Here is a 15,738-nt window from a genome sequence, read left to right as displayed (position 1 = left end):
GGCCTGATCGGACTCCTGCTTTCTGGTAACGTATGGCTTCGGGGGAGGAACGATTACAGAACAGAAGAAACAGGACTAATACATTTTATATTTAATCCAAAAGGAGGCAGGGTTTATGAAAAAATATACAAAGGATTTTACAAAGAGGGACAGTACAATACATATACAGTTACACAAAATAAAAGGTATTAATGGAAGAACTTACTAGACAGATCAGAGACTATTCAATTTACCTGGAGGAGAGGTGCTCCAATGGACTGTTATGGAGCAGGACCTGTGCTTACAAATATGTATCTCACGGCATGAGTATAGACCCATATTCAGCTGGATCTTTTATGCTGAAGGGGTGGCCCTGCCCACACACTCCCCTGTGATGACCTCACGTGGGCTCATCTCTGTCCATCATGGTTTTATGAAATCTATAATTTCTGCAATAACTTCTCACTGGTTGATCACAGAAGTTAGCAAGTGATGCCATCTTTTTTTAATGTGATTTTGCCTTGAGAAGAATATTGAAAATTTAACCCCATGTCAATCATTGTGCCCTGTTTGGCGGGATTATAGAGGTCTACAGCATACAGTTGTAACTAGACACTTCTGCAGCTAAGAAGGGAGGGGGCAGAGAGGCAGCGAGTGACAAATGTCTCACAGCAGCTCTCAGCCAAGAAGCTGCCACAGCAAGACCCCCTTTGGACCCCAGCCATGCAGCATGCCCTTTGTGTCAGATACAGTATTCCCATAACTCGGTATTGAATTATAGCATGTCCTAGTTATTCATAATCTAGATTTTCGAGATCCCAAGAGAATGGGAAATGTCACGGTCATAGAAATATTGAGAATCTCTTTCTCCCCCTCCGAAATCCCACTCACTCTTCCCTCCTCCCCTATCTACCATTTGTCAAAGGAGCAAGAGCTTACACTCTTCCCAATTGCCCATATGCAAATAGCGGGATCCACCAAGTGTTCAGGCTAATCACCATATAAAATGGAGACAGGAGTGATGAATTGACACCTGGGTGAAAAGGATACAGCTCCTAGAATTCCTTGGAAGCTTAGCTCATCTACATTTGCACATGTATTCAAGCTGCAGTCTGGTAGGCACTGAAATGAAATATGGAATATCAGAGTTTCTATAACACTGATTGTGATAGGATACATATTTTTAGTGGCAGGGTTAGCTAAGGAACAATATACATATTTTTCCTTATCTGAGAACAGTACGGGTGCGCTATGATGCAAGAAGGCAGGAATGACCAACCGAAGATATGTCATGTCTAGTCTCTAAAGAAAGGTAAATTTGTAATAAGAAATGTGATATTACATGGAAACTTCTGCGATCAACCAGCGAGGAGTTATTGTGGAAGTTAGAGATCTTAATAAAACCATGAAGTGGTGCCAAGCCCACAGTGAAGTCATGACAGGGGAATGTGTGGGCAGGGCCCCTTTCAGCATAAAAGTTCCAGCTGTAGTTGAGAATATAGTCATGCCGGGAATTATATATTTTATAAGCAGAGGTCCCATTGTCTGTGTAGAACTGTACCAATCTGACCTTACACGTCCTCGAGGGGGTGCGGAATGTCACGATGGTGCAAATGACAGATCCGTACCACGTGCTCCGTCTCACGTAATTGTGACGTCAGGCAGGTGGTGGGGTGTGGATTCATCAGTTCCGGCAGTGGTAGGATTCTGCGGGGTCCCTCCTGCTGCCAATTTCTTTGCATTGGTGGCAAGCGGTGGGATCAAGATAATAGTGTGTGTGTGTGTAACGCCTACTCAGACACTTAAGATCAGCTCAGCACTAGACAGTCCGAGTGCAAATACTGTAAGGTGTGTGTGGGTGCATCAGGTGGCAGTTCGGTGTCACTGACCATAGAGTGCAAGGATGGCCAGTGGCACCAGGGCCAAAACCAAGGAGATGGCCAATGCACCATATGGTGTTGAGGAGGTGGAAGACCATGTTACTCTAAGAGAAGGGGAGTCCAACTTAGGCCCCCCAGAGAGAGATTCACCAGTGGTCGGTCCCGCAGTGGGCTACCCACCACCTGACCCCCTCATACAAGTTTCCCTAGCGAGTCTCCAGGTTGGAGACAGGGCCACCTATGAGACCCTCATGGCAGAACGTCAGCGGGAGCACGAGCACCAGAAAGATGTGTTCCAGCTCCAACTGCAGACCCCAGCCAGTCGCAAGTCCCCTGAGATCCGAGTCCCGAAGTTATGGACGAATGACTTCTCCCTTCTGCACAAAGGAGGGGGCTTGGACACTTTCTTGCTGGCATTTGAAAAAAACTGCCATCAGTACCATCTGCCTGAGGAACAGTGGGTCCGGTTCCTAACCCCTCAGCTTAGGGGTAAGGCCCTGGAAATCTTTGGGTACTTGCACAGTGAGACCACCCTGAGCTATGAGGACTTCAAGCAGGCTCTGGTCTGGCAGTACAACTTGACTCCTGAGTCATACCGGAAGAAGCTCCAGAGTATGCAGTGGTGTCCTGCAGACTGCTGGGTCGATCACATGTGGGCCCTAATGAGAGCAGTTGATCCTCGTCCCAGAATCTGTCCACTGTTTTGTGTGTGAGTGGGGGTGGTGGGAGGTCCCTTGACAACTTTCAGACTGTTACCATAGGCCACGCCAGAGCAATGGGACTGTGAGACACTGGTGCTGAGATGACCCTTGTGCGGCCCGAACTGTTGTCACCCTAGGATTTGATACCTGATAAAACTTTTGCCGGCTCCGGGATTGGAGGCATCAAGCCGGCGCTGTCCATCGCCAAGGTGTATGTGATCAATGCTGTATGAAGTTGTATTCAAATGTTCAAGTAAAGTTCTTTTTTATAAAATGGAGTGGAAGTTCCCTAATGTGTGTGCGGTGGTTCCTGAGGTGGAAGAACCGAAGACAGCAGAGATCTGCGACCAAAACGTGAGTGTTACACACCACATACAGAGCACAGGAGAATTGGGACATGTGTCTTTATCAGGGAGCCAGAGTGTGGGAACACAGCAGCCCCTCACCACAACTACCACCCTGAGCCCCTAACACCTCTCTCCCCTTGGGGGACGAGATCAATCAAGTCAGCTGTGATGAGGCCTCAGAATGTGGCCATACGGCAGGCTGGAGAAATTTGTCCTGTGAGGTTGTTGCAGAGGGGGCAGACAAGGGGCAAACAGCTGCAGAGGGGGAGCATGCCATGGAGGGCGGGGCAGTTCCAGGAGAGATAGGGCTCCCAGGTAAGGCCGCATGGTAGGGTTCCTCCACAACCAGGATGTTAGAGGGCCAGGGTAGTCCTTTTAGACCAGATGCTTGGTCAGAAGCAGAGGAGAAACGGGCGCTACCCGCGGTCTCAGCGGCCGTAGCCACTGTTGCTTGCAGTGGCGGCACCCGGGCCCTAGTGGCCCCTCGGGAGTCCGACTGCTTCTCCCCTTCCGACCAAGTGGCTCCCGGGTCAGACGGAGGCCAGGAGACGTGGCAGGTTTGTCTATTCTGGCCATGTCCAGTCAGGGGTTTCAGGTGGCGCTAGAGACTGACAGCCTGAAGCCTCGTGAGGAGCGGGCGGCACAGCCTCCCTCGAACTCGGTCCTCCAGTGGGTGGTCTGGGACCAAGGATGGCTATACCGGGTAGCAGTCCAGCGAGGCTCACCGGAGGCGTGGCCCAGGGATCGACAGTTAGTGGTACACTATCCGTTCAGGGTGGAGTTTGTTGCAGATGGCACACGAAATTCCGATGGCTGGACATCTAGGGATCCATAAGACCAAGGCCAGGCTAGCCCAGCATTTCTAATGGCCAAGGTTGGGGGCTGAGGTAACTGTCTACTGCCGTTCGTGTTACACCTGTCAGAGGGTGGGGAAGGTGGGGCGGTGGCCCAAAGCCCCACTGGTAACTCTGCCCATCATCGAAGAGCCTTTCAGGAGGGTGGCTGTGGATTTGGCTGGCCCGATGGCCACTCCCAGCAGCTCAAGGAAACGCTTCATACTGATGGTAGTAGACTATGCCACCCGGTACCCGGAAGCGGTAGCCTTGTCATCCATTCGGGCAGACAAGGTGGCTATCGCCTTACTGAAGATGTTCTCCCGAGTGTGTTTTCCCCAGGAAATGCTCACCGACCGGGGAACCCAGTTCATGTCGCAGCTGATGGAGACCCTCTGTAAGCAAATACAGGTGCAAAATCTGGTGACCAGCCCATACCACCCACAGACCAATGGCCTGTGCGAACTGGCACTCTGAAGCAGATGCTTAAGATGTTGGTTGACTCCTAGGGGCACGACTGGGCGCGGTACCTCCCACACCTGCTCCTTGCCTACCGGGAGGTTCCACGGGCCTCAACGGGGTTCTCCCTTTTGAGCTCCTGTACGACTGGCGTGCGCGGGGCGCCTGGCTCTGGTGAAGGAGGTCTGGGAAGGGGACTTGGCCTCCCCTGGAGTGTCAGTCATTGAATGTCTTACGCTTCCATGACAAAATGCAGGCCTTGGCACAGCTGGTGCACGACAATGACGCGAGCCCAGGCCAACCAGAAGTGATAGTACGACCAAAATGCTTGTGAAAGGACCTACCAGCTCTCCATGTGCTCGCCAGAGGTAGCCTGACCGCCATTAGGTACCGAGATGAGATCCTCAGACCCCTTGTGAGACCTTATGCTGGTGCCCTGGGTGAAACCTAATGCAGGACAATGCCAGACCTCATGTGGCTGGAGTGTCAGCAGTTCCTGCAAGATGAAGGCATTGAAGCTATGGACTGGCCCGCTCATTCCCCAGACCGGAATCAGATTGAGCACATCTGGGACATCATGTCTTGCTCCATCCACCAACGTCACGTTGCACCACAGACTGTCCAGGAGTTGGAGGATGCTTTAGTCCAGGTCTGGGAGGAGATCCCACAGGAGACCATCCGCAACCTCATCAGTAGCATGCCCAGGCGTTGTAGGGAGGTCATACAGGCACGTGGAGGCCACACACAATACTGAGCCTCATTTTGACTTGTTTTAAGGACATTACATCAAAGTTGGATCAGCCTGTAGTGTGTTTTTCCACTTTAATTTTGGGGGTGACTCCATATCCAGGCCTCTATTGGTTAATAAATTTGATTTCCATTAATGAATTTTGTGTGATTTTGTTGTCAGCACATTCAACTTTGTACAGAACTAAGTATTCAATGAGAATATTTCATTCATTCAGATCTAGGAGGTGTTATTTGAGTGTCTCCTTTATTTTTTTGAGCAGTGTAGTATAAATATGCTCCAAGATAATTCTGCAGTATTTCACAGTCAAATCCAATGGGAGTAAAATATAAAAAATAACCTTTATTCAATATTTTAAAAAGATTTTAAGTGTCCAAAATCCGTCACAAATTTCCTAAAATTATCCTAAACATAGGACTATTGTGAATGGTTTTAATTTATCTCACCGGCTAACCATTTATATATATTGTCTTGTTGGGAGGCCAGGGATTAGTCAAAATTCCTAGGGGTATCTCTTTATTTATATTTATAACTCCCTTTTCAATTTGGCCTCTGGCTATTAGAAATCATGCCATCTCATTTCTCCTCATTGTGAGTCTGCAGTCTGATAATGGCATTAATAATATTCATTTTACCATGTCCTGTGCTATTCTCTTCAGAACGGCTTTATAGTGCTGCCGTCATATACCGGTGCGGTGCTTGTTTCGCCTGATCTAGGAGCTTTATATTGAGGTAGCCTGGCTAATCATCTCTTGTAGTACTTTCTATAGAAATGCTCAGCCCTACGCGTTTCATCATTCTTATGAGACTCTCATGGTCATCAGGGGCTCACAGTCTATGATCTTTTTTGGTTTGATAGTACGATAGTTTTGTAATAAACTTATCGGCAGGGTTGCCGGCAGCGTCTGGCGGCTAAACCAGCGTGACTTTATAGGAAAGTTGGTGCCCCCTCTTGTGCGCCCCCCCTTCTGTCATCCAATCGAGTGACTCGGGTGCGTTGCAGGCGTATCATGTTGCGATCATATAATCATGCAGGGACTCGTCTCATTCTTCCAGTAGGATCTTTTTCTCACAGAGATGTCTTGGCTGCACTGCGATCTCACAGTATTAATATGTCTTTTATATCTAGGGAAGGAGACTGGTATATTGCATTGCATCTTATAATGTCGTCTCTACGAGTTTGTTGCGATATGAGTTGTTAATAGTGTTTGTTCGTAGTTTGTCATTTGTTTGGTTTACAGACAGATCTGCCTGTTTCATGTGCTACCTCGTCCCACCTACACTTACATCGATGCAGAACTTCCTTTCATCGTGACAAATGCCATCTGGCTATGTCACTGCTTCCACACCAGCAAACGCTTGCGGACGTCTATTTCCTCAAAGTTCATTTCATTTGATCGTATCAATATGTCCATAATAGAAATTGGGATGACTTTTATTCTGATTGTATCGATGTATCTGTATTATTAAGTCTTCAGATGAGTATTTTATAATATAAAAACAAAGGAAGAAATTCTGATGAAATTTGTCCTATTGTTATTGAACTTCAATTTGTTCAAGAGGTCATTTTTAGTGTTGAGCGAGCATGCTCGACACTGCTCAGTACTCGCCCGAGCATCTCACTACTCGGGATGTTCGGCGAGCACCGAGCATTTCCGGGTTACTCGGGCGGGAGCTCGGGTCTCCGCCCTGTATGTTTGGCGCTCTTTACAGAGCCAATGAACATGCAGGGATTGCCAGCCAGTCACTGTAATGCCGCAGCCATGTTGTTTGTGGGCATTACAGTGATTGGTTGGCCGCACAGCGTCACCTCGAGTATTTAAAACCGGGCGCCGCCATCTTGGAAACAGTCGCTCCGGATCAGACAGTGCAGAGACAGCGCTGCTGATTTAGGGAGAGATATAAACTGCGAAATAGTTAGTGTAGGGTCTGTAAAGCCTGCAAAAGCAAACAAACAGTCCTTCTCAGGACTAATATCCATCCCAGATACCAGGCAGGCAGGCTGTATAGGAGACACAGTGGTTATACCAGCAAACGCTGCATTACAGTCCTGTGTGCTCCTGTTGCTGAAATTGCTGGACTTAGCTCCAGGTCTCAGGGGACAGGAAAAATCCTTTTTTTTTTTTTTTTCCTCCTTCACACTGTACAAATACCCATCTTATTAACCTTTTGTTCCCCCCCCCCCCCCCCAAAAAAAAAGCGTGTCTGATTTTTCAGACACAAATATATCTGTTGAAAATAGACAGGTGTAGGCTAGAGAAACAGAAGTGTTGTTTTGCACTTCCACGGTTCAAACCTCTGTATTATCCACTTTGGCCCATTTGTATCTAAAAAAAAAAAACATGGTTTGAGTGTGTCGCTCACTGTTCAGCCGCAATTATATCTATTTAAAAAAGTCTGGTATACCCCAGTAAACAATAACTGTGGTTTTGCCATCCCACGGTAAAAAATCTCTATTATTCAGGTTTTAGTAGTTTTTACGTAAAGAAAAACAGTAATAGTTTCTCCCTGATTGTTCAGATTGTTTAAAAGAGTCGGGTGTAGGCCAGAGAAATAGAACTGTGGTTTTCCTCTTCCACGGATCTAATCTACTTTTTATTACCCTTTTTCCATTGATAGTGTGAGTGTAAGCTATTTTACTTCCTTTACAATGGGCAAGGCGCGTGGCAAGGGACGTGGAACTGGACGTTCTGGTGATGGTTCGTGCAGAGGACGGGGCCGTGGCCAAGGTGAAAACGTGCCACAACCAACGCCACATCTTCTCGCTCCCACTTCTTGACCGAATTATTAATGAAGCACAGAACAACACCAGTATTGAGAACTGATCAGTGTGCACAGGTTATTAATTGGATAGCAGATAATACTTCCAGTTACATGGGCACCACCACCTCCGCTCTGTCTTCCACACGGTCAGCTCTTAGTAGCCGTGAGTCTCGACCGCATACTCCTCCTCACCCTGATGCTCCTTCCTCCCACCATGCTGAGTGTCGTCAGACAGCAATTGATCCCACACTTGGACACTCTGAAGAGCTGTTCACTGGTCCATTTCCATATTTGTGCCCCTCACCTGATACGCTTGTGGTGGAAGAGGAGATCCCATGTAGCGATGCCCAAATATTTGAACAGCCACGGCCAGAGGAAGTCGACGCTGCCAATTTGTCACAAGAGGTGGACGATGGCGAGACACAATTGCCAGGAAGTGAGGAGGAGCATCGTGGTGCGCAAGTGGAAGAGGAGGAGGTGGTGGATGATCTAGTAACTGACCCAACGTGGCAGGAGGACATGCAGAGTGAGGCCAGCAGCACACAGGAGGAGGGAGGCAGAGTACCTCAACAGGCAGGAAGAAGCAGTGTGGTGGCCGCAGACAGAAGGCAGGCAACCGTTCCCCGTAACACCAACACGAGGGACGTTGCCAGTACAAGCGGTAGGTCTTCCAGAGTCTGGAATTTTTTTAAAGACTCTGCTGATAGCCCCAAAAAGGTCATATGTTCCACCTGCCATGCCAGCATCAGCAGGGGTGACAAAACTACCAGCCTGACCACCACCAGCATGATCAGGCACATGGCAGCAAAGCACCCGACTTTGTGGGGCGAAACCCAGGGTCCACGACCAGTGTCAGCGGGTGTCACCACTGCTTCTTCTACTGTTGTGTGTGCAAGGCAATCCCTTGTCCATACTGCATGTAAAGATTCCCCCTCCTCTCAGTCTTCACTTGTTATGGCAGTTTCTCAAGAAACAGCATCCACGTCCACGTCCCACCGCACCGTTCAGTTGTCCATATCCCAGACCTTTGAACGAAAGCGGAAATTCGCAGCTAACGCCCCACAGGCCACAGTCCTAAATTCGCACATTTCACGACTGCTTGCGTTGGAAATGCTGCCTTTTAGGCTGGTGGAGACGGAATCCTTCCGCAATCTTATGGCGGTGGCCGTCCCTCGGTACTCGGTCCCCAGCCGACACTATTTTGCCCGGTGTGCCATCCCCGCACTACACAAGCGCGTGTCCCAAAGCATCTGCCGTGCCCTCAACAACGCAGTTACTGGGAGAGTCCACCTGACAACAGACACATGAACAAGTGCTTGTGGCCAGGGACAGTACATCTCTCTGACGGCACACTGGGTAAACATAGTGGAAGCTGGGACCCAGTCGGACCTTGGGACGGAACACATCCTCCCCACACCGAGGATTGCGGGCCCTATGTCAGTCATAGTTGCCCCCATAGTGTATAGCTCCTCCTCCGCCTCCATCTCCTCCTCCATCTCCGCCTCCATCTCCTCCTCCATCTCCATCTCCTCCTCCTGTTCAGCCTCCTCCTCCATCTCCTCCATCTCCATCTCCTCCTCCTGTTCAGCCTCCTCCTCCATCTCCTCCTCCTCCATCTCCTCCTCCTGTTCAGCCTCCTCCTCCATCTCCTCCTCCTGTTCAGCCTCCTCCTCCATCTCCTCCTCCTGTTCAGCCTCCTCCTCCATCTCCTCCTCCATCTCCTCCTCCTGTTCAGCCTCCTCCTCCATCTCCATCTCCTCCTCCTGTTCAGCCTCCTCCTCCATCTCCGCCTCCTCCTCCTCCTGTTCAGCCTCCATCTCCTCCTCCTGTTCAGCCTCCATCTCCATCTCCTCCTCCTGTTCAGCCTCCATCTCCATCTCCTCCTCCTGTTCAGCCTCCATCTCCATCTCCATCTCCTCCTCCTGTTCAGTCTCCATCTCCATCTCCTTCTCCTGTTCAGCCTCCATCTCCATCTCCATCTCCTCCTTCTGTTCAGCCTCCATCTCCATCTCAGATATCACCACATCAGTTACAAGCTGGAAGCACTGCAGTACTGCCTCCGCCAAGTGGCAACAGGCTGTGCTGAAACTCATAAGCTCAGGTGATAAACCTCACACTGCTTGTGAGTTGTGGACAGCTGTGAAAGAGCAGGCAGATCTGTGGCTGAGACTGCTGAACCTACATCCCGGCATGGTCGTGTGTGACAATGGCCGTAACCTGGTGGCGGCTCTGAGGTGAGATCACACACGTACCATGCCTGGCTCATGTGCTTAACCTCGTGGTTCAGCGGTTTCTTAAATCATACCCCGAGTTGCCAGATCTGCTCGTGAAAGTACGCCGCCTGTCAGCTCATTTTCGCAAGTCTGCTACAGCTTCCGCCGCCCTTGCTGTGTTGCAGCAGCGTTTGCAGCTTCCAGCACACCGACTGGTGTGTGATGTCCCCACACGTTGGAACTCTACCCTCCACATGTTGCAAAGGATTTGTGAGCAGAAGAGAGCAGTTGTGGTGTACCAGATACAACAAGGCCGTCGATGTTCAGGTCAGACTCCACACATAAGACCTCAGGAGTGGACCTGGATGTCTGACATATGTACCATCCTGACAAACTTTGAGGAGGCCACCAAGATGGTGAGTGGCGATGACGCCATCATTAGTGTCAGCATCCCACTTGTCTGTCTTTTGCAACGCTCTCTGCAGAGAATTAAAGAGGAGGCATTGCAGCCAGAGTATGATGAGATGGATCAAGAAGCCGTAGTGGGCGATTACACACAGCCCAGCCTCATCTCATCCCAACGTGCATTGGGGGACAGAGGGAGAGGAGGAACAGGAGCTGCTATCAAGCGCTGTAGATGGTAGTACCTGTACAAGTGTTATACCGTTGGTTCAGCGTGGGTGGCCTGAGGACAGGGGGGAGGAGGAGAGCATGGTCCGTCGTCATCTTGGTGAGGACAAGGAAATCTTGCCCATTACCAGTCTAGCACGCATGGCTGACTTTATGTTGCGCTGCCTTAACTGTGACCCTCGCGTTGTCAAAATGTTGGGTGACAGTCATTACTGGTTGGTGACACTTGTAGACCCCCGCTACAAGGAGAACTTTCACTGTCTTATTTCTGAGGTGGAGAGGTCTACAAAAATGGGCCTGTACCAGAAGGCCCTTGCTGCAGAACTGTTAAAAAAAAAAAAAAATTCCCATCTGAACACGCTAGCGGCAGAGGTCACAGTTCGTTGACCAACCAAAGCGTACAAGCGAGAGAGAGGCAACTCCAATCTAGTAGAGGCAGGGGAACACTGTCAACGTTCTGGGACAGTTTTCTCAGACCCTGAGGCGTGGGGTACTCTCACAAGGAGTGGAAAGTTTCAAAAGATGGTGAGGGAGTACCTTGCCGACCGTACCAGCGTCCTTCGTGCCTTTTAATTATTGGGTATCCAAGCTGGACACTTGGAATGAACTCGCTCTGTACGCCTTGGAGGTACTGGCCTGCCCTGCCGCTAGCATGTTATTGGAGCTTGTTTTTAGTGCCGCTGGGGGAATTATAACTGAGCACACTCTCCTGTCAACTAACAATGCTGACAAGCTGACCCTTATCAAAATGAACAAGGGCTAGATTGGGCCAGACTTCTCATCACCACCAAATGACAGCAGAGTAACATAAAGTCAAATCCATGGTGTTATTTCGGGAGGTGTATTCCCATGCACCACTTCACACCCACACATGGGTATACGCTTCCTCATTTCGGCTGTTTTATGTTCTCCTTATCCTCAGCCTCCACCACCACTATATCACCAGGGTGACCGTGGTCCGTGTTGCCATTATTGAAAGTTCCTCCGTCCTTATTTTTGTCAGCTTTTGCTTGGAAGGCATAAGCAAAGACTGTGGGAGACCCACTCCCCAATAATGGGAATACTATTTTTAAGATGCTGTACTGTCTGGCTCTTGTAAGGGGCATTAAATGCATCTTGTTATACCACTCTAACCTCCACGTCTCTTCTGAGGGGCATTAACAGCGTCTTGTTATACCACTCTGACCTCCACGTCTCTTGTAAGGGGCATTAAAACCGTCTTGTTAAGCTACTGGGACCTCCACGAGTCTTTGAACGGGCTCTGCATTTCCTCCTAATTTTTTGAAGCTTTTGCTTGGAAGGCATAAGCAAATACTATGGGAGACCCACTCCCCAATAATGGGACTTATGTTTGTAATATGCTGTGCTGCATGGCTCTTGTAAGGGGCATTGCAAGTTCCTCATAATTTTTGGAAAGCCTTCCATTCACTGCTTAGGCTAACAGTGTACAGGAGACCCAGTTGGTATAAATGGAAAAAACTGTTTAGTTAAGGCCCTCTGACCTCCATGTCATTTCCAAGGGGCATTGGAGTGCCTCAAAATTTTTGGTAGGCATTGCACTCACTGTATGCCCTATAACTGTGTAGCCGAACTGCTCCTTTTTGTTACAGAAACATATCCTACAAGACATATGTGGTTGACTGGCCTGATATTGATGTGAATGGTCCCTGTTCCTCCTGCTCCTTCTCCTTTGCCACTACCTCATCCATCATTTATCACCTGAAGCTTTGTTTTAATGGGAGTCATAGAACTGTGATAGTAGCAGGAAAACATCCAGAAATCCTCGGAGGAGGTAGGATATGCGCCAAAACGCTGACCACCTCAGGCCTAGCCGCTACTACATACATGCGCTTGCATTCCAAGAAAACAAAGCAGATGCTAACTTGTATCATCATCATCATGGTCCTCACCTTGGCACTCTCAACTCCCCTGATGGAGAAGCCAGGGCCCACCAGAGGAGTCTGGTTCTCTGGTGGTCTCGTCCAATGCTGCCCTAAAGCAGGCCGGGCTAAGAAAAGTGTGTGGGGGGAAGTTGACAGGAGAAATAGGGGCGGCTGGGGACCGTTTATGCAAGCAAGCAGTATGGTATTGCAGCCTGGGGGTGGGTGGGTGGCAGGTTGCATACTTGCGCTTGCATTGCAAGGAATGGGAGAGGTACAATTGAACACTGCCCTGGGACAAGGACTTGAACGGGTATAGTTGCAAGTCTGCAACGACAGGTGCAGGGTGGGAGGCATCTTCGCATGTACCATGAACAGGGGTTTGGCATGCACACACTACAGCGGAATAGGCTGGGCTAAGAAAAGTGTGTGGGGGGAAGTTGACAGGAGAAATAGGGGCGGCTGGGGAACGTTTATGGACACCCGGCTGCCCCCAGGCGGCTGGGGACCGTGTGTGGACACCCGGCCGCGGGGCGGCTGGGGACCCAGTGTGGATGCCCGGCTACCTGGCGGCTGGGGACTGAGTATGGATTCCAGGCCGCCAACGCAGCCATGACGTGGTGGCCAGATTTCGCCTCCATATGCCTAAAAGGCCCAATTTCAAGTGAAATCAAGCAAGCAGTATGGTATTGCAGCCTGGGGGTGGGTGGGTGGCAGGCTGCATACTTGCGCTTGCATTGCAAGGAATGGGGGAGGTACAATTGAACAATACCCTGGGACAAGAACTTGCACGGGGATAGTTGCTAGTCTGCATCTTCTGACGCGGCAAGGATCATTTCTGATGGGCACACTTTTAGGCAGTGACCTGGGTGTCAGAGATGCTTCCAGGGGTATTCCCCATGCTGTTCCCATGTATTTTCAGCACTGTATGCATGTGTCACACAACACATGGTCAGATAAGGTTGTAAAATGTTAAAATGACATTTCCCGGTGAATGCATTTGTCACGGTTGAAAGCAATACAAAAGTGCAAAAACGTCTAAAAAATGCTACTTGTTAACATAGCCCAAGGTGTGGAGGAGTATTTTTTGGGGGGGTTATTTATTTTACCTTATACACAAGTCTTTACCCTGGAAAGGAAGTTCCTTAACATATTTCACAGTAAAGCAGTTTCAGTTTCATTTTTGAATGTTTTAAAAGACTGCCGTCAGTGCCGCGCCAAAAATGCTCAGGTCTCCCATAGACTAACATTGGGCTCGTTGCTCGGGTCGAGCACCCGAGTATCACGGCGAGCTCGGCCCGAGATTTGAGCACCCGAGCATTTTAGTGCTCGATCAACACTAGCGTGCACGGCTGCTGGTCCTCAAACCGGGTGGACCAATCGAAGCCTGGCGCGCCGTACACCCACTCAGGTGCCGGAGGTGGAGGCTCCGCGAGGGAACCCAGCAGAAGGTTCCTGACTTCAGTGCCCAGGAGTGGAGGTTCCGGGAGGGGAACAAGTGGAAGGTCCTCAGTCAGTGCCCGGGGGTGGAGGTTCCGGGCTGAGCAGCTGCTCCAGGGAGGGCATGGCGGGGTACGGAGAGTGTTGGTGTAGGAAGCCCAGGAGCAGGTCGGCGCTTGCAGCGCCCGGGACAGGGGATTTCTTCCCACCTGCTCCTGTGCTGCACACGGCCTCCTGGTATTCAGCGGGTTCCGCTGGGTTGCCGCTGCTGGCATCCTGTGCTGCTCTACACCGTGCTGCAAACTTCTCCAACAGCTCGCTCCTCCACTTGGTAACTGCTGCTTGCTGGGCCCGGTCCACTTGTTGGCTCAGCTCCAGAATCTCACTCTGGAGGAACTCCGCGTCCTCCGGGGATAACTTACTGGCTTCTCCCACCAGGGTGAGGGGGGTCGCTTGCCACGGCAGCAGGCCAGAGGCGGAGGCTTGATCCTGACTTCCGTCCATGTTGTCTGCCGGGTGCGGTCTGTCTAGACTGGTTAAGACCACACCCTGTCTCCATTCCTTCTTTCCTCCTCCTCCTCCTCTTTCGGGGGCGGTCCCATGGCAATCTGCTGTCGGTCACTCCTTGTGACGGCCTCCCTGCCTTGACGGACACATCTATGCGGACAGTCACAGTTGCAAGGGGCAGGGTATGCTTTTGGCGCCATTCTGGGACCTGGCCCACGATGGGAGGTTCCATACTGTTGTCTTTGATCACGCACATAATGGCGCCCGTTCTTCTGGGGCGGGCACCACATTCAGTATCATTACACAGTTCTTTAGGCACACTTCACCCACCGATAACGGGTTGGTCACTTATCTTGTTCATGACTCCAGAGCTAACGCGCCCCCTGGCAGCTGGGCCTATGGATGCCGGTATAGGGGATATCACCGTGGCTGGCCCGGTCCGTGACCCAGGGCGGTCAGTAAAAAGGGGAAGATATTGGAGGATCTGGGGAAAGTGTTTGTGACGCCACCTGTGGAATGCAGCCAAAGGGAGCTGCCGCTGCGGAGCAGTCCTCTGGAGCTGATGTTACGGCAGCAGGGATGGTGTGGCTCTCCACAGGTAGAGCTTGCTCCTGGGCAGTGTAAGGCGGTGAAAGTTGCACTGGGCGTTGTAGTGCAGGGAGGGAAAGATGGCGCAGATAAAGAATGGACGGAGGCAGTGTGATGCAGTCATCCGAGTCTTTTCTCACAGTTCTTATGACAGTTCCATTGGTGCACTGTACAGTTGTCAGCCTCCCCACGTCGCGCTGCGTTCACCAGGCAGGGGTTCAGCACTTCCTCAGGTAGATTAGGAGCACCTGACAGAACTCCACTTTCTGTGTTCCTAGCTAGACAGTCTTCACACTGGGTCTGTCTCCCTCCTGCCCTGTGCTTCCCACTCTCAATCCCATTTGGGTGCTCTGAAGCCCCTCCTGTACGTTGGAGTTCCCGGACCTGCTTGTCCCTCACGGGGATTAGAATGAGGCTTCAGCAACTGACTATATAAGCCAGAAGCCTCCCAGCTAAGACCTGGAGTTACACGGCTGGACCAGGGGTCCGTCCCCTTCCTGCGGCTTACGATCCCTGTCTTCTGACAGATGCGGGGCATACGGGTGCCGTCCTGCACTCGCCGTACCCCCTAGGATCCCTTCCTTAGATCGGAGCCTACTCCTCTGCTCCCCTCCTGGGCCTCTAGCACTGGGCCCTGCTTGTGGAGCAGAGCTCCTAAAGAGACTCTGATCCCTGACTGTTCTCCACTGACTCCTCTACCGAACTCTCCTGCCACCCTAAAATGGCTCCCCTTTATATACCTACTACTATAGTGCTCCCTTAAACTACTT

Source organism: Phyllobates terribilis, unplaced genomic scaffold (assembly GCF_046119375.1).
Source record: "Phyllobates terribilis strain yellow unplaced genomic scaffold, ASM4611937v1 Scaffold_277__1_contigs__length_2500907, whole genome shotgun sequence".
NCBI lineage: Eukaryota > Metazoa > Chordata > Amphibia > Anura > Dendrobatidae > Phyllobates > Phyllobates terribilis.
The sequence above is the reverse complement of the archived record's forward strand: the minus strand, read 5'-3'. Positions refer to the sequence as shown.